The sequence below is a fragment of the Bacillus rossius genome, chromosome 3 (genome assembly GCF_032445375.1).
Source record: "Bacillus rossius redtenbacheri isolate Brsri chromosome 3, Brsri_v3, whole genome shotgun sequence".
Taxonomy (NCBI): Eukaryota; Metazoa; Arthropoda; class Insecta; order Phasmatodea; family Bacillidae; genus Bacillus; species Bacillus rossius.
The window spans coordinates 125,131,952-125,150,911 of NC_086332.1; the positions used below are offsets into that span (position 1 = coordinate 125,131,952).

Here is an 18,960-nt window from a genome sequence, read left to right on the forward strand (position 1 = left end):
ATAAAGCTGAAGAGTTTGTTTGTTTGTTTGTTTGTTTGAACGCGCTAATCTCAGGAACTACCGGTCCGATATGAAAAATTGTTTTTAAGTGTTGGATAGTACATTTATCGAGGAAGTCTATAGGCTATATTATATTATGAATAACTTTAGGGATCCTTTCTAAAAGTCCAATTTAGAATCAAGTGCGTTGGAGGGGGTTAGATACAACATGCAGTACACGTACAAAGTGTGTGTTGACAATGCCGCAGGTGCTAGAAGTTTATTTCCTATTTCCTATTAACATTGTTGCCACGCAATAGATGCCTTATCATTCTTAATTTTCCCATACAAGTAAAAACACCCGTGTGATATTAACAACGAAGCAATCTGTACCCTCATAAGAGTTCAAGTAGTATTTAAATACTTTTTATCACTTTAAATCGCAAACCTAAACTATTGTTTTTTTTTTCCTCTCTCTGTGTTTAATTAGTTTATTTTATTGCCCTTTTTTCAAGTATAGGGTACTGGCACCTTATATGAGACTGCTGCCTAATATGAGACCCCTTGGTATCTCACCAAGGAAATGCTGCACTGTCTCGGTAGTCAGTGGAACTCTATGCAGAAGCCATTTCAGGCACCAGTAGTTCAGCTGGTGCCGCTTAGTTAAACAGTTGCAACGCTGTGACGGTCTGTGAGTTTTGTTTACGATAAAAGTTATTTCCACGCCATCTTAAATATTCAATACATCAGAAAAGGTAAGTGTATATGTATTTATTCGTTTTTATAAATAATATATAACAATTTATAGTGCAATCACCTTATTACAGTAAAGATGTCTTTTTTAGTTAACCAACAAACTCAGATTTTTTGTCACCATGTCCAAGTTCCCAAAATGAGACCTGTTAGAGTTACCATATATGAGACACGTCTCATATAAAGGCTCGGTTCCCTTAGCACGCGATATCGTTACAGTAGGCTCTCCAGGCATCCCACACACCTCGAGGTTCAGGAGCAGGGACACGTGGTCACTCGACTAAAAATCACACGTTCGATGTACTCCTTTCATTTCAACAAAGTTACAACACGCCTGCAATAGCGCTACACCTACATACACTATGAAACTGTTAATAGCGCCAACGGCGGGAGGGAATAAGTTTACAGGCTTACCGGGTCACCTCGTGGCCTGGCCTCTCTAGTTTAGAACGCGGTTCGTGATTAAATGTTCGAATTGAACTTAAATATTTATTAAAACGAGTCGGCCATCCGGAGTAGGCCTCGCAGATACAAAAAAGGTTTAAGAATGATAAAAAGTCCAGCGGATGTTAATAGATCAGTTGATTAAGAAAAATATGAAGTTGCGCGGTGCTCACCAAGCATCCAACCCTGGGTGATGAACGGAAGGGACTGAAGAGGCCAGGGCAGCATGGCGGTCGGAAAAGCGCTGGATTTATCGTTAGCCTCTCCTGTTATTTATAAATACAAATTTAACTAAAACAATTACACTAAAAATTCTATAATAAAATTATAACAAAATTTCCTTAAATATTTAAATTGAGTATTGAATATTTTAATTATAATTATGGTTCAAAAAAGTTGCGGGTAGTTCCATTGCCTGCTGCACAGGGCGCTGCGCCGTCCTTACCACTAGCACTTTAAACATAAACACTTAGGGAATATTATTTAAAGAAAAGACAGTTAGGTAAAATTAAAAATTGAATAATAAAATAAAAGGGGTCATGGCACAAACTTTACTCCCGCCTCTTGTCGGCAGCCTCACATGCACACACACACCTGCACATGGGGCGGGAGGTTTGAAATAGAGGGTGGTGGTGGGAGGAGAGGGATGGTGACGGCGTGAGGCACATCGGGCTTAGGGAGGGCGTAGCCCTGGTCGACGTCAATTGCCCCCCCCCCCCTGAAGGAGCCCGATGTGACGATCTTACGGTGTCTGGTGTGTTGCGGCATCGGGGCGGCGCCGCGGCTTGCCGCGGTGTAATGAAGTAGCGTGGCGCGGGGGTGGGAGCCTCCGCCTTCTTACGTCGTGCACTCCCACAGGGCGCTGGTACACTAACCTGGAGGTGGCGACCCACCAGCTGTCCCTTGCGGCGGGCGGCGGTAGCGGCTCTGGATCGGTGGCGGCCAAGGTGCCGGCCGCCTGGTGGGGTGACTGCGGGCGGACAGCAGGCGCGGGCGGTGCACGGCACGGCCCGGCTCGGCCTCGCTGACAGGCTGGTGCTTAGCGGCCGGTGTTGGCTGTGCGGCCCGGGTCTTGGTCACGCTCGTGGCTTGTGGAGCGTGCTGGCGGGGCGTCGCGGCGTCAACCTGCGCCGCGTCAGGCGGGCACAGTGACACTAGCTGAGACGGCGACCGCAGTGGCTTCTTTGCTGGGCGTCGCAATTTAGCTGTCTTGCGACACGCACAAAGTGTTTCGGGCAGCCAGACAAGGCGGCGGCGTTTCCGTGATACGATTGGGGTCTTAGGCCCGCGTCTCCTCGCAATGTTCGCCTCGGACAGGCTTGAGGCGTCTTGGTCTGTTTTGGAGGGCGTCTCGTTGGGTGTGTTGGGCGTCTCGGCGCGATGGACTGATAGTGGCGCCGTCGGCGTGGGATGGAAGATCGCAAGCCAGACCAGCTGTGTCTCAAAGCCAGGCGGACACAGTGGACTAAATCCGGGCGGTGGTGCGTCACTGAGGCATCGCATCAGCGTCGGGGCGCAAGGCGTCTCGTTGCATGGCACTTTTTGGACTACGGGTGCGGTTGGCGGTGATGTGGCCGGGCAGTCCGGCGACATGATGGCGTCAAATCCGTGTGGGATGCGTCAATCAGGCGTCGCGTCGTCGTCGGGACGCCGGGCGTGGCAGGGCGATTCAGCGGCAGGATGATGTCGAAACCAGGAGGCGGCAGCGTCGTGATGCATGACGTTGGCGACGAGTCACAAGGCGACGAGTCACAAGGTGTCGGTGACGAGTCAGGCCGTGCAAGCAGCGGGTCGAGTGTCTGTGAGGAGTCGGGCGGCATCAGAACGTACCTTTGTGGGGGCGGGGTCGGGCGGCGAGCGGCTGCGGCGGCGGGCGGGGGCGAGTTAGTTCCGGCGTCGGGGGACATCGTGAACAAGCGACAATTCGCTGGGAGCGGTGCTGACTGCAGCAAGCCGGTCGGTGACGTGCGTCTCTTGGTCGGCGTCGGTGGCGCACGCGTCGGGTTGAGCAGCATCTTGTCGACGAATCGCAGGGAGCCGTGAGAGTGTGTGGTCAAGTCCGGTCGAGTCAAGTCGTCGAGCGGGGACAGGATCGGCTTGACCAGCGGCGTCGGGACCAGTGGAGTGTTGTCAACAAATGGCAGGCAGCCATGTGGCGAAGGGTCTTGTTCGGTGATCTGGTCGGGAACACTTACATCGATGAGTGGCGGAGGGATTTGAGCAGGTGGCGGTCTGGAAACAGGAAGTTCTGGACATGGACTGACGGGTGTTGTGAATACAGGCGTTCTCGAGTCGGGGAGCGTCTGAAGATAGCTCAGGGAGTGAGTGGTCTGTGTCGAGGTAGCATCTCTGTAGGTGGCACATGACGGGCACGTGAACGTGAAGTACCGTCGCAAGATGGCTCGTTCTTGGTCGCCGATGCAGCCCCGATGCCATAGGCCGGCTCATTCTTGGCAGCGATACCCGTTACCCTATCCTCCAGGACATTTTCCTCTTGCATCGCAGAATGTCACACCGTGCATGCGATATTCACAGCACCAACCACATTCGTACCCCTTGGCTATCCTGCGGCCCGAGTCCCACTCAGGTCGCGGATAATAGCACCCAACACACTCGTCCTCGTACATGTCCAGGCACTCTCTAACAGTCACACTCACCTCTGTGATGAACATCGTCGATCAGGTTGTCCGGAACTCCGTGTGCGCGTGTTGTTTACATGTTCGGCCGGCCGGAGTACCGTTAAGGCATTCCGCGCGCACAATGGTTGTTACTCCGCCCGTTCCGTAGTACAACCGCACAACTCACACATTCTGTTTTTCGCGGATCGTTGCCTAGCCCCACGCTCTTGGGCGCCACTTGTCGTACTAGGGAGGTAAGGCAACGAACAAATTAAATGTCGGAGTGGGCGCCACCACTTGATGTGGGCACGTGGACCCGGCGGAGACTCTCTTCAGGGCGTGATGTGACCCGTGTAGGGCTAGGCTCGGTTCCCTTAGCACTCGATATTGTTACAGTGGGCTCTTCAGGCGTCCAACACACCTCGAGGTTCAGGAGCAGGGACACGTGGTCACTCGACTAAAAATTACACGTTCGACGTACTCCTTTTATTACTGCAACGTTACAACAAGTCTCCAATCGCGCTACACCTACATACACTATTAAACTGTTAATAGCGCCAACAGCGGGAGGGAATAAGTTTACAGGCTGACCAGGTCACCTCGTGGCCTGGCCTCGTTAGTTTAGGACGCGGTTCGTGATTAAATGTTCGAATTGAACTTAAATATTTATTAAAACGAGTCGGCCACCCGGAGTAGGCCTCGCAGATACAAAAAAGGTTTAAGAATGATAAAAAGTCCGGCGGATGTTAAAAGATCAGTTGATTAAGAAAAATATGAAGTTGCGCGGTGCTCACCAAGCATCCTACCCTGGGTAACGAACGGAAGCGACTGAAGAGGCCAGGGCAGCATGGCGGTCGGAAAAGCGCTGGATTTACCGTTAGCCTCTCCTGTTATTTATTAATACATATTTAACTAAAACATTTACACTAAAAATTCTATAATAAAATTATAACAAAGTTTCCTTTATAATTTAATTTGAGTATTGATTATTTTAATTATGATTATAGTTCAAACTAGTTGCGGGTAGTTCCATTGCCTGTCACGTGGGGCGCCTCGCCGTCCTTACAACTAGCACTTAAAACATAAACACTTAGGGAATATTATTTAAAGAAAAGACAGTTAGGTAAACCTAAAAATCGAATAATAAAATAAAAGGGGTCATGGCACAGACTTTACTCCCGCCTCTTGTCGGCAGCCTCACACGCACACAGACATCTGCACACGGGGCGGGAGGTTTGAAATAGAGGGTGGTGGTGGGAGGAGAGGGATGGCGATGGCGTGAGGCACATCGGGCTTAGGGAGGGCGTAGCCCCGGTCGACGTCAGTAACTATAATATGCTTGCCTCCACATTCGTCGCATAAAATGCAGCCGATTGATGTTGGGTTTATGTTTCCATTGAAATCTTACTATGCGAGGGAAGTAGAAAATTGTCTTAAGCAAAACGACATGTGCGACAAACCCCATACTTTTCCTCTAAGACTGACACGTGTTGCGAGGCTTTTTAATGCGGCCTACACAAAAACAGCAACAATGGAAGCATCTGTGAATTCTTTTAGAAAAACAGGTTTGTTCCTGCTGAACCGGCATGTTTTCAGAGATTACGACTTTCCTCTTCATGCTTCTACTGATAGGCCAATTACTTTATCATCACAAGCTTTTCCCTCAACAACTGCAGAACAACCTAGTCCGAACGGATCAACACCACAGCCTGATCCAACTGCAATGTCAACACAACATACTGGTCCTCCTACAAACTCAGCGCCAAATAGGCCTACTATTGCTTCAACAAGTTCTATGTTACAGGCCACTCCTTCAACAAGTTCAGCACATCAGAATAAATATTCTGCCATAACCAATCGAGAGGACAAGACGTCGCATAGCAAAAAAAAAAAAAAATGGTGTCTCCGGGGGACATTATTCCTTTGCCATATTTTCCTACAGAGGAGCCAATTTCAAGTAGAAGAGGCACTGCAAAAGTCATCACATTAACACCTTACAAAGACCAACTAAATCAAGTATTGCTAGAGGTAGAGGTAAAGGAAAAGGAAAAAAATATGAATGTTGTCGCTAAGGAACTTTTCACCTCAACAGTAAAGACCACTAAAAGATGCCAGGATATGCCTAAGTCTGTCAACATAACGAAGCCTAAGAAAAGGAAGACCACACAGTTGGAGTCATCAGAATCGGATGATTTATCCGATTATTTTCCGTTGGAAGACAGCTGTGATGGGATGGATGATATGGACGACAATGATGCAGAGTGTATATTGTGTGCTGATTTGTGGTCGGAGGACAAAAGTTGTGAAGAATGGCGTTAGTGTAGAAAGTGCTGTATGTGGGCTCATCAAAACTGTGGTGCTGATGACCAATTCATTGGCCCCAACTGCCTTAAAAATGTTTCCAAATATGTTTAAACACAAAGTGTGTATTTTTGAAGGTAATGCAGTTGAATTGTGAAGTAAAAGTGGTTTATGTATAGCAAAAAATGGAGGGTCTCATATTAGGAACCTATTAAAATTTAGATGAAAAAGTCATAATTCTAAAACAACAAAAAATAACATTGAAATATATAAATGATTTAATTTTCAAGTGCACAGCCTGTTATTAAAAGGCTTACAGAATATGTGTATTTTTTGTTAAAAATATTATAATGTAAACTATATTTTTTATAATTTTTTTAAATAAAGTATCTCATATTTGGAGCCTTTACCCTATATAATTTACAGACTTGAAACTTCACAGTAATGTTCCTTATGTTACGCAGGATGACATTTTCCGAAAATTAGGTCCCATGGGTGGTTAAACCCATGCAACAGTGTGTACTTTGTCTGCATGAGAACAGGATTTTGCATTGTTCATGCCTTCTGCGTCTCCATGGCAACGGGCATCGCGCGGCAGTGGCGTACCCACAAGGAGGGGCATGTATAATGAGCGGCGCAAGAGTGATCTGCCTGTAGACTGCCGTAGCGAAGTACGGGTACATCAGTTGTACGTTGCGTGCACGAGTCGGGAAACCATCGGTGCTATTCATTTTCTCTCCGATACATTATACAGCATTGTAATAAATTTTCACTGAATTTTTTTTATTTACCATTACTGTAAATGGGAGATGTGGCTTAATTTTTTTTCCCTTAATATAGCCGTGCGAAGCCGGGTCGGGCAGCTAGTAAAATATAAAAAAAATAGTTTTCCAGTGAACTGATAATACTTTTCTTAACCATCTTATTCATTATCGTTACGAAAGCCCACAAAATTCACTTAAAACACATGCTTAATTACATGGACCAAAATCAAATCGCTCATTAGTGGCAAACATAAGTAAATAGTCCCCAAATGGGGATCATATTTTCTGATTTGAACAGTCGTAACAATAAATAATAATTATACTACCTCAATTTTCCGTATTATTTTGCATTATAATAATCACTTGGTTTTAAGGAAAATGTGATATATTTTTGGTAACCTCCAGGCCACAAGAACTTTGGCCACCCTAACCCCTTGAACACGCTACAAGGCCTGAGTGTACTACCAGATAAAGAAACATTAATATAAAATTATACAAACCCCACAGTATGAGTACAGATAAACATAAACATATCACCATTGTATATTAATGGCTTAGAGTTATAAATTAATGCAATTGAATTCCAAAATTATTTGTTTAATCTTGAAATGTTGCAATGAAATTATTATAAATTCTAAAGTACGTGAATACATTTTTTCGATTTTTAAATTCAAGTAAATAAGTACTTATTTTTTGTAGGTATAGTGACACCGGATTGTGTTTGGGGATTCAGGGATTCCGCCTCCATCTTGGATGATATCAACCGACATCATGGATACGCCATCTAGGATTGTGATGTCACCATTTCACTTTTCGTTATGATTGCCATTTTGGATGTATGACATCAAGACCACCATTTTTAATGTCTTTGACCCTTGGCTGCCAACATACATGACAGCCCCAAATTTGAATTTTAAAATTCAGTTTTGCATCAGTTACCATCGTGTTTTGTTCTGCTAGTGATGGCAATCATGTTGCAAAAGTTTTAAATGTGTAATGATGGTGAACCGGGGCCAAGCTTCAGGCTGATGATCCGAGGAAATGGTGCGCCATCTTTAACTGTGATATCATGGTGGCCATCTTGTATGAAATTGGCCTTGGCACCAGCTGTCATCTTGGATTTCGCCATTTTGTTTCCTCAAAATTTTTGCCTTTTTAAATTGTGACACATTTGCTATTTTGTTTCACAGAAATTTTCACCATTTGGTTTTGCGATCTTTTAAATTATGACATATAGTTGCAAATTTTATTTTTGTCCATCGTTTTGAAAATCCGTAAATATTATTCAAAAAATTTGTGATAAATTAAAAAATTAAACGTATATAATATTTTAACATAATTTTAATTAAATATTAGTAAAAAAACTTTCCGCAATTTAGTCGGCTTGCAAGTGTACATCCGTGGGATTTTTGAGGATACAAGCGTGGGAGTGGTATTAATCTCTTAGTTATAACATGGAGAATCAGTATTTGGATGGTGGACAGTAGACACTAGTGGCAGATTAATCTTATACTCCAAAAAACCAAAATGGCAGCCACTCTGCTGTACACGGTATTGGTTTTTCATGTTCAGCTCGTAAAATACAATATTTATGACGAAGTTTCTTTTTACAAAAAATATTCAGAATTAAATTATACACAGAACATGTTCTTAGGGTATTTCGTGTACGAATGATCTTTAACATATAAATTTAGCTTTTAAATGAATAATTCACTCAGATGCTATAAATCTCCAGTATTACTCGCCAATATCAGCTTTCTGTAAGTTTGTACATGTTATGTATGCATTTAAAATTTGTATGCATTCAATATTAAGCTAATATGAAATCTATTTTTGTTACAGATATCTTGGAGAAGTAACCAGAAAAAATGTAATAATGGATGCTGCATATCATTGTATTTTGGCGAAGAAGAGGAAGACAATAAATAATCCTAGTTGTGTCCTCTGTACCTCGTCATCGTCTGAAAAACTAGTATCTCATCCATCTAGTGAAACTTACAAGAAACTTGTGGATTTCATAGCTGAAAGACAATGTTATGGTGATGAACAATGCGAAAATATAGTAAACCAGTTTGATGATGATTTTAGTGTTGATTCTATGAGAACACAAAAGATTGCATGGCATAGGTCGTGTTATCAACGTATAACCCATAAAAAGCATATTGGACTTTTAAGAGAGAAATACGAGGAAATATTATATGAGCCATTGCAAGAGGCATGTGCGTCAACCTCTGAAAGTTTTTCTATCAAATTAACAAGATCTCAAACAAGGAACTATATAAAAGAACAGTGTTTTTTTTTGTGACAAGCCAGGTTCTAGAAGACTTAAATTAAGAAAAGTGTCGACTAATACTACTATAAAAAACTTGCGCCATGCTGTTGAACTAAATAATAATGACATTTTACGAGTACGGCTTAGCGAAGCTGTAGACCCAAATGACGCTCATGCAATTGACGTGATGTACCACCCTAAATGCTGGGCAAAAAATTTCACTAACATCCTTCGACCGAAGAATATGGACACAAATCAACATATTAAGGATGTTGCTTCAATGGCAGCATGTGTAGAGTTTATAAATATATTGGAGCAGGAACTCTCTTCAGGAAAAATATTTGGAATGGATGTCCTGGAAGAAACGTATTTAAATATTTGTTCTTCAAATAATGTAGAGCGTAATGCTATGACACGCAAACAACTTGAAGTTTTCATCGAAACAGAACTACCAGACAAAGAAATTGAATTCTCTCGTCCAAACCAGGCTAACAAGCCGCAAAGAGTTTCAATGAAATGTACTAGAGACAAACTGATTGCTGAAGCGGAAAGTTGTGGCGATGAAATGGTGAGAGAATGGAATGTATTGCTTGAATCTGCAAGCATTTAAGAAAAAATATTATTAAAGAGTAGTATATGATAGCCGGTCCTGCGGCAGGCTTCAGGCTGTGGAGCCTGTGGAGCCGACCGCCATCTTGGATTGTGACGTCACGGCGGCCATCTTGGACTCAAAAAATCCTCAAAATTCCTCAAAATTCCACAAAATTCCTTAAAAATGACTTAAAAATCCCCGTTTTAAGAACAAAATTCCCGTTTTCGAGGGAAAAATTCCCGTTTCGAGGGAAAATTTCCCGTTTTATTCCTTAAAAATCCCAGCAACTAGAAATGTCCATATGTAGCCTTAAGCATCCATGTCTACAGCCTCAGATAAGCCTCATCATGGATTATGATGTCACCGTTGCAGTTAACGTTACGCCCGTCATCTTGAAAATCCGCAATTTTTATGTTAGAAAATCGGGAAAATTTTTAAAAATCATTAAAAAAATTATTTAATCGAATAAATAATAAAAATCTTAAAAACCACCGTTGCAGTTATCGTTACGCCCGCCATCTTGAAAATCCGCAATTTTTATGTTAGAAAATCGGGAAAATTTTTAAAAATCATTAAAAAAATTATTTAATCGAATAAATCATACAAATCTTAAAAACCACTGTTGCAGTTATCGTTACGGTCGCCATCTTGGATTATATAAATGTTGAATATTTCGTTACACCCGCCATCTTGGTTGAGTACCATGTCATTCTTACACTTTACGTTACGACCAACATATTGGATCCTATTAATGTTGCAATTATCGTTATGGTCGCCATCTTGAAATTTAGACGCCATCTTGGAAATCCGCAATTTTTAATGTTAGAAAATCGGGAAAAACTCCAAAATTCATCAAAAAATTAACTTAATAGAATTCTGATTGATTATATCGATTCCCGTCCTTGGTTCGAAACCGGTGAGGGCAAAAAATAAAAAAAATCAGATCCTTCCTCCACAGAAGCCACCTTCAGACTGACCTACCACCACCAATAACAAGGTATTTACCATCAGCTGGTATGACGTCATGTCCGCCATCTTGTCTTTGTCCGCTGGAGGCATCCATCTTGTTTTCGTCTGCTAGAGTGTGCAGGCGACATGTTGATATAATTTTCTGTTCACTATACCTTTAACCTCGTTTGTTGTCCTTGAACTTTGTTCTTGACCTTGACCTTAAACTTTGACCTTGAACTTTGTCCTTGACCTTGAACTTTGACCTTGACCTCTAACTTTGACATTGACCTTAAAATTTGACCTTGACCTTGAAATTTAACCTTGACCTTGAAATTTAACCATGACCTTGTTATTTGACTTTGACCTAGACGACCATCATGGATCCGTCATTTTATGTTCAGTACATGTTACCAGGAGCTACCACATGCTAGTGGTCATTGCCACAATCATGTTTTCGTCTGCTGGAGGACACCATCATGTGTGTACTCGTCTTACCATCATGATAGTTTTATTCTAACCTGCTACAGTGCAGTAATCATTTAATATTACTGAGGTGCCCGCCATCTTGAAATTTGGGAGCCATCATGAAATCATGTAATTATTAAGCTAGAAATGCGGGAAAAATTCCAAAAGTCTCCGATGAAATCAATTATTAATTTACAAATTAAATCGATGGATTCCTGTACACGGTTCGATTCTTGACCAGTGTCATTTGTAACAAATTATTAAATAATTTTATATTCTGTTTTCCATTACCTTTCGTGGTGTTTATTGCCCATTCACTCTACGAAAAACAACTCAAGTCAATATACCTGACCAACGAATTAATACAGTGCCAATTATCCTAGTATGAAAGTCTAATTTTTCAATAATCTGAATAACCTAGAAGCCGTTCATGTACAAAGCCATACATATGGATCAATTGTCTTCAGTCCATGAGACCGAGTCACGTCAATATCAAACGTATAGGCTAGTCATTTCACGTCCGCATGAACTTCGTCGTTAGCTAATTATATTCAATTAATCCATCGTGACATTTTTTATACTTACTAAAGGACCAAGTGACCTTGAAAAATATTTTAGTAACACCAAGATGTTTTAAACCTGTAAATATTCAATCACTACATTTTGTACTACACGCAATCAACAAAAAGGAAGCACCGTCATCGAAAAGGCAGCACCATCAATGAAAAGCCAGCACATTTGGAAGCACCGACAACGAAAAGGCAGCACATTTGGAAGCACCGACAACGAAAAGGAAGCACCATAAACGAAAAGGCCGCACCGCCAACGAAAAGGAAGCACATTTGGAAGCACCGACAAAGAAAAGGCAGCACAGCCATCGAAAAGGAAGCACATTTGGAAGCACCGACAAAGAAAAGGCAGCACCGCCAACGAAAAGGAAGCACATTTGGAAGCACCGACAACAAAAAGGCAGCACCGGCATCAAAAAGGAAGCACATTTGGAAGCACCGACAACAAAAAGGCAGCACCGGCATCGAAAAGGAAGCACATTTGGAAGCACCGACAACGAAAAGGCAGCACCGCCATCGAAAAGGAAGCACATTTTGTACTACACGCAATCAACAAAAAGGAAACACCGTCATCGAAAAGGCAGCACCATCAATGAAAAGCCAGCACATTTGGAAGCACCGACAACGAAAAGGCAGCACCACCAACGAAAAGGCAGCACATTTGGAAGCACCGACAACGAAAAGGAAGCACCATAAACGAAAAGGCCGCACCGCCAACGAAAAGGAAGCACATTTGGAAGCACCGACAAAGAAAAGGCAGCACAGCCATCGAAAAGGAAGCACATTTGGAAGCACCGACAACGAAAAGTCAGAACCATCGACTAAAAGGAAGCACATGTGGAACCACAAGTTACGAGAACTAAGTTTTAGTTAGAAATCAGAATACAAGAAATAAAAACATTTAATTTTTATAATTCAAGTTATTTATTTTATTTCTGTTCATTATACAAATGCAAGTAAAACAAGCCATTATTGTATGTAGCCAGGTTTCCTCAGTTCTTTGAGTATGAAGGATATTTCTTTGATGCACGAATAATTTCCTGCACAAAGCGAGCCATGTAGAAGTCTTAGCCGGTCAACCAATATGTTTGGATCTTTCCATGATGTGAAATCAATCTCTTCTACCACCATTTTAATTACTTGTTTATTATAAATATTATGATCTCTGGTGTATTCCGTTTTAACACCAACCTCAGGGTAACTTTCATTATCGAGATAGTGATCATCACAAGCTTGATCAGATTTATTTAATATATCTCGACGTTTCCATCGTTTCGGTCTCAGGACACCGACACAGTCTTCGATCTTGCATGCTTTAGCTGCTTCATCACAGTCTATATCTTTGTCAACAGCCTCAGAGTCGCTGTAGCAATCACCGTAGAAGTCATCATCTTCACACAGATTACCGTAAGAATTCGATGCCGATGATGTCGAAGTGTCTTCATCGTCTTCATGCTTCCTTTTTAGGAGTCCATCATTTTTACAGAGTAGGAAAGATATACTTGAATTCGGCTGGAATGAATTCTCACTTTTCACGTTAGGGATTCTTCCATTGTCTTCATTCTTACATAAATCAACATCATCCTTCAATTTAAGTTTTTTGTCGAGATCGGAAGAGCCGCGAACATAATCTCTCCCAAGACAAGGAAAATTATTGTTGTAATGCAAAACGCTCTTCCTTAGCTTAGTAGAGCCATCGTTGTCCTCTAGCTTGTACGCAGGCTTGGCGTTACAAGTTCTGCCATGTCTTTTTAAGCTCTCTCTCCGCGTAAACGACTTGCTACATCTAACACAACTTATCATATTACGTAGTGGATTTTTAACACAGTCAGTCTTCTCGTGTTGTCTGACATTCTTTCTCAAGATAAATTCTCTGCTGCAAAACTTACACCTGTATTCTTTCAATACAGCAACAGTCACCGAATCAGGATTCATATTAGTTACTGAGACTATTGTCAGATGCAAACTGAGTGAATTAAATTAGATACATTACTTAAATAGAATTTTCTAAATATTTCAACAGCAAGAATTAAGTTACCTCATACAAAAATAATTGTTCCATGCGGTTTCGATTATTAGCATGAAATGTCGCCACGTGTTGTGTTGAGTCATAATTTATTTAGTTCTTTTATGTGGTATGCGGGATGCTCACTAACGTTCGCAAAACAAGGATGGCTTCGCTAGACATCAAGGAGAAGGAAGTTTGTCTTTCATGTTAATGCTTCGCAGCTGTCTCAAAGCATATTATTTGTCTGAGTAAAGTTATTATTTTTTAAATCCGCCTGATAAAAATATTGTATGTTCTGATTTATTGACAGAATTTCACTGATTAAATGTAACTCTGAATAAAAATGACATGACTCGTAAGTAAAAAATTCTTCATGCATAGATAGATCTCTAACAAATAATCAGGAGCACTCGGTGAAAACCATCAGATGTCTAGCCAGGAATAATCAGAAACACTTGGAGAAAGCCATCAATATAATATCAAGATTAATCAGAAGCACTCGGAGAAATCCATCAGATGTCTAGTTAGGTATAATCAGAAGCACACGGAGTAAACCGCCATATTATTGTCAAGAATAATCGCAAGCTCACGGAGAAAACCACCTTAATATTGTCAAGAATAATCAGGAGCACACGGAGAAAACCGCCATAATATTAACAAGCATAACCGGAAGCACACGGAGAAAATCACCACAAGTTTTCTTTAATGTCATAAAAATACAGAAAAATTTTTTTTAATAAATAACAAAAAATTAATAAAAATTTTTAAATGACAAAATAAAATACTAAAATACATAAAATTCTGGCTTGTACTAGAACTATATCTTTGCTCAACAATGAGAAGTTCACAAGCTAGCAGAATCTGTTTATGTATTTTTGTATTTTTTTTTGTCATTTAAAATTTTTAATTAATTTTTTGTTATTTATTAAATATGTTTTTCTGTATTTTTATGATATTAAAGAAAACTTGTGGTGGTTTTCTCCGTGTGCTTTTGGTTATTCTTGTTAATATTATGGCGGTTTTCTCCGTGTGCTCCTGATTATTCTTGACAATATTAAGGTGGTTTTCTCCGTGAGCTTGCGATTATTCTTGACAATAATATGGCGGTTGACTCCGTGTGCTTCTGATTATACCTAACTAGACATCTGATGGATTTCTCCGAGTGCTTATGATTAATCTTGATATTATATTGATGGCTTTCTCCAAGTGTTTCTGATTATTCCTGGCTAGACATCTGATGGTTTTCACCGAGTGCTCCTGATTATTTGTTAGAGATCTATCTCTGCATGAAGAATTTTTTACTTACTGAGTCATGTCATTTTTATTCAGAGTTACATTTAATCAGTGAAATTCTGTCAATAAATCAGAACATACAATATTTTTATCAGGCGGATTTAAAAAATAATAACTTTACTCAGACAAATAATATGCTTTGAGACAGCTGCGAAGCATTAACATGAAAGACAAACTTCCTTCTCCTTGATGTCTAGCGAAGCCATCCTTGTTTTGCGAACGTTAGTGAGCATCCCGCATACCACATAAAAGAACTAAATAAATTATGACTCAACACAACACGTGGCGACATTTCATGCTAATAATCGAAACCGCATGGAACAATTTCTTTTGTATGAGGTAACTTAATTCTTGCTGTTGAAATATTTAGAAAATTCTATTTAAGTAATGTATCTAATTTAATTCACTCAGTTTGCATCTGACAATAGTCTCAGTAACTAATATGAATCCTGATTCGGTGACTGTTGCTGTATTGAAAGAATACAGGTGTAAGTTTTGCAGCAGAGAATTTATCTTGGGAAAGAATGTCAGACAACACGAGAAGAATGACTGTGTTAAAAATCCACTACGTAATATGATAAGTTGTGTAAGATGTAGCAAGTCGTTTACGCGGAGAGAGAGCTTAAAAAGACATGGCAGAACTTGTAACGCCAAGCCTGCGTACAAGCTAGAGGACAACGATGGCTCTACTAAGCTAAGGAAGAGCGATTTGCATTACAACAATAATTTTCCTTGTCTTGGGAGAGATTATGTTCGCGGCTCTTCCGATCTCGACAAAAAACTTAAATTGAAGGATGATGTTGATTTATGTAAGAATGAAGACAATGGAAGAATCCCTAACGTGAAAAGTGAGAATTCATTCCAGCCGAATTCAAGTATATCTTTCCTACTCTGTAAAAATGATGGACTCCTAAAAAGGAAGCATGAAGACGATGAAGACACTTCGACATCATCGGCATCGAATTCTTACGGTAATCTGTGTGAAGATGATGACTTTTACGGTGATTGCTACAGCGACTCTGAGGCTGTTGACAAAGATATAGACTGTGATGAAGCAGCTAAAGCATGCAAGATCGAAGACTGTGTCGTTGTCCTGAGACCGAAACGATGGAAACGTCGAGATATATTAAATAAATCTGATCAAGCTTGTGATGATCACTATCTCGATAATGAAAGTTACCCTGAGGTTGTTGTTAAAACGGAATACACCAGAGATCATAATATTTATAATAAACAAGTAAGTAAAATGGTGGTAGAAGAGATTGATTTCACATCATGGAAAGATCCAAACATATTGGTTGACCGGCTAAGACTTCTACATGGCTCGCTTTGTGCAGGAAACTATTCGTGCATCAAAGAAATATCCTTCATACTCAAAGAACTGAGGAAACCTGGCTACATACAATAATGGCTTGTTTACTTGCATTTGTATAATGAACAGAAATAAAATAAATAACTTGAATTATAAAAATTAAATGTTTTTATTTCTTGTATTCTGATTTCTAACTAAAACTTAGTTCTCGTAACTTGTGCTTCCAAATGTGCTTCCTTTTCGTCGATGGTGCTGACTTTTCGTTGTCGGTGCTTCCAAATGTGCTTCCTTTTCGATGGATGTGCTGCCTTTTCTTTGTCGGTGCTTCCAAATGTGCTTCCTTTTCGTTGGCGGTGCGGCCTTTTCGTTTATGGTGCTTCCTTTTCGTTGTCGGTGCTTCCAAATGTGCTGCCTTCTCGTTGGTGGTGCTGCCTTTTCGTTGTCGGTGCTTCCAAATGTGCTGGCTTTTCATTGATGGTGCTGCCTTTTCGATGACGGTGCTTCCTTTTTGTTGATTGCGTGTAGTACAAAATGTGCTTCCTTTTCGATGGCGGTGCTTCCTTTTCGTTGTCGGTGCTTCCAAATGTGCTTCCTTTTCGATGCCGGTGCTGCCTTTTCGTTGTCGGTGCTTCCAAATGTGATTCCTTTTCGATGCCGGTGCTGCCTTTTCGTTGTCGGTGCTTACAAATGTGCTTCCTTTTCGATGCCGGTGCTGCCTTTTCGTTGTCGGTGCTTCCAAATGTGCTTCCTTTTCGTTGGCGGTGCTGCCTTTTCTTTGTCGGTGCTTCCAAATGTGCTTCCTTTTCGATGGCTGTGCTGCCTTTTTTTTTTCGGTGCTTCCAAATGTGCTTCCTTTTCGTTGGCGGTGCGGCCTTTTCGTTTATGGTGCTTCCTTTTCGTTGTCGGTGCTTCCAAATGTGCTGCCTTTTCGTTGGTGGTGCTGCCTTTTCGTTGTCGATGCTTCCAAATGTGCTGGCTTTTCATTGATGGTGCTGCCTTTTCGATGACGGTGCTTCCTTTTTGTTGATTGCGTGTAGTACAAAATGTAGTGAATGAATATTTACATGTTTAAAACCTCTTGGTGTTACTAAAATATTTTTCAAGGTAACTTGGTCATTTAGTAAGTATAAAAAATGTCACGATAGATTAATTGAATATAATTAGCTAACGACGAAGTTCATGCGGACCTGAAATGACTAGCCTATACGTTTGATAATGATGTGACTCGGTCTCATGGACTGAAGACAATTGATCCATATGTATGGCTTTGTACATGAACGGCTTCTAGGTTATTCAGATTATTGAAAAATTAGACTTTCATAATAGGATAATCGGCACTGTATTAATTCGTTGGTCAGGTATATTGACTTGAGTTGTTTTTCGTAGAGTGAATGGGCAATAAACACCACGAAAGGTAATGGAAAACAGAATATAAAATTTATTTAATAATTTGTTACAACTGACACTGGTCAAGAATCGAACCGTGTACAGGAATCCATCGATTTAATTTGTAAATTAATAATTGATTTCATCGGAGACTTTTGGAATTTTTCCCGCATTTCTAACTTATTAATTACATGATTTCAAGATGGCTCCCAAATTTCAAGATGGCGGGCACCTCAGTAATAATAAATGATTACTGCACTGTAGCAGGTTATAATAAAACTATCATGATGGTAAGACGAGTACACACATGATGGTGTCCTCCAGCAGACGAAAACATGATTGTGGCAATGACCACTAGCATGTGGTAGCTCCTGGTAACATGTACTGAACATAAAATGACGGATCCATGATGGTCGTCTAGGTCAAAGTCAAAAAAGGTCATGGTTAAATTTCAAGGTCAAGGTCAAATTTCAAGGTCAAGGTCAAATTTCAAGGTCAAGGTCAAATTTCAAGGTCAATGTCAAAGTTAGAGGTCAAGGTCAAAGTTCAAGGTCAAGGACAAAGTTCAAGGTTAAAGTTTAAGGTCAAGGTCAATGACAAAGTTCAAGGACAACAGACGAGGTTAAAGGTATAGTGAACAGAAAATTATATCAACATGTCGCCTGCACACTCTAGCAGACGAAAACAAGATGGATGCCTCCATCGGACAAAGACAAGATGGCGGACATGACGTCATACCAGCTGATGGTAAATACCTTGTTATTGGTGGTGGTAGGTCAGTCTGAAGGTGGCTTCTGTGGAGGAAGGATCTGATTTTTTTTATTTTTTGCCCTCACCGGTTTCGAACCAAGGACGGGAATCGATATAATCAATCAGAATTCTATTAAGTTAATTTTTTGATGAATTTTGGAATTTTTCCCGATTTTCTAACATAAAAATTACGGATTTCCAAGATGGCGTCTAAATTTCAAGATGGCAACCATAACGATAGTTGCAACATTAATAGGATCCAATATGTTGGTCGTAACGTAAAGTGTAAGAATGACATGGTACTCAACCAAGATGGCGGGTGTAACGAAATATTCAACATTTATATAATCGAAGATGGCGACCGTAACGATAACTGCAACAGTGGTTTTTAAGATTTGTATTATTTATTCGATTAAATAATTTTTTTAATGATTTTTAAAATTTTTCCCGATTTTCTAACATAAAAATTGCGGATTTTCAAGATGGCGGGCGTAACGATAACT

At 40.7% G+C, this 18,960-nt stretch overlaps 1 protein-coding gene across 1 annotated transcript in view; it reads right to left on the reverse strand.

Annotated features, from left to right (window-relative positions):
• LOC134531227 (histidine decarboxylase-like) overlaps positions 1–18,960 on the reverse strand; it is an 849,422-nt gene that overhangs the window by 705,646 nt on the left and 124,816 nt on the right. The window lies entirely within an intron of this gene.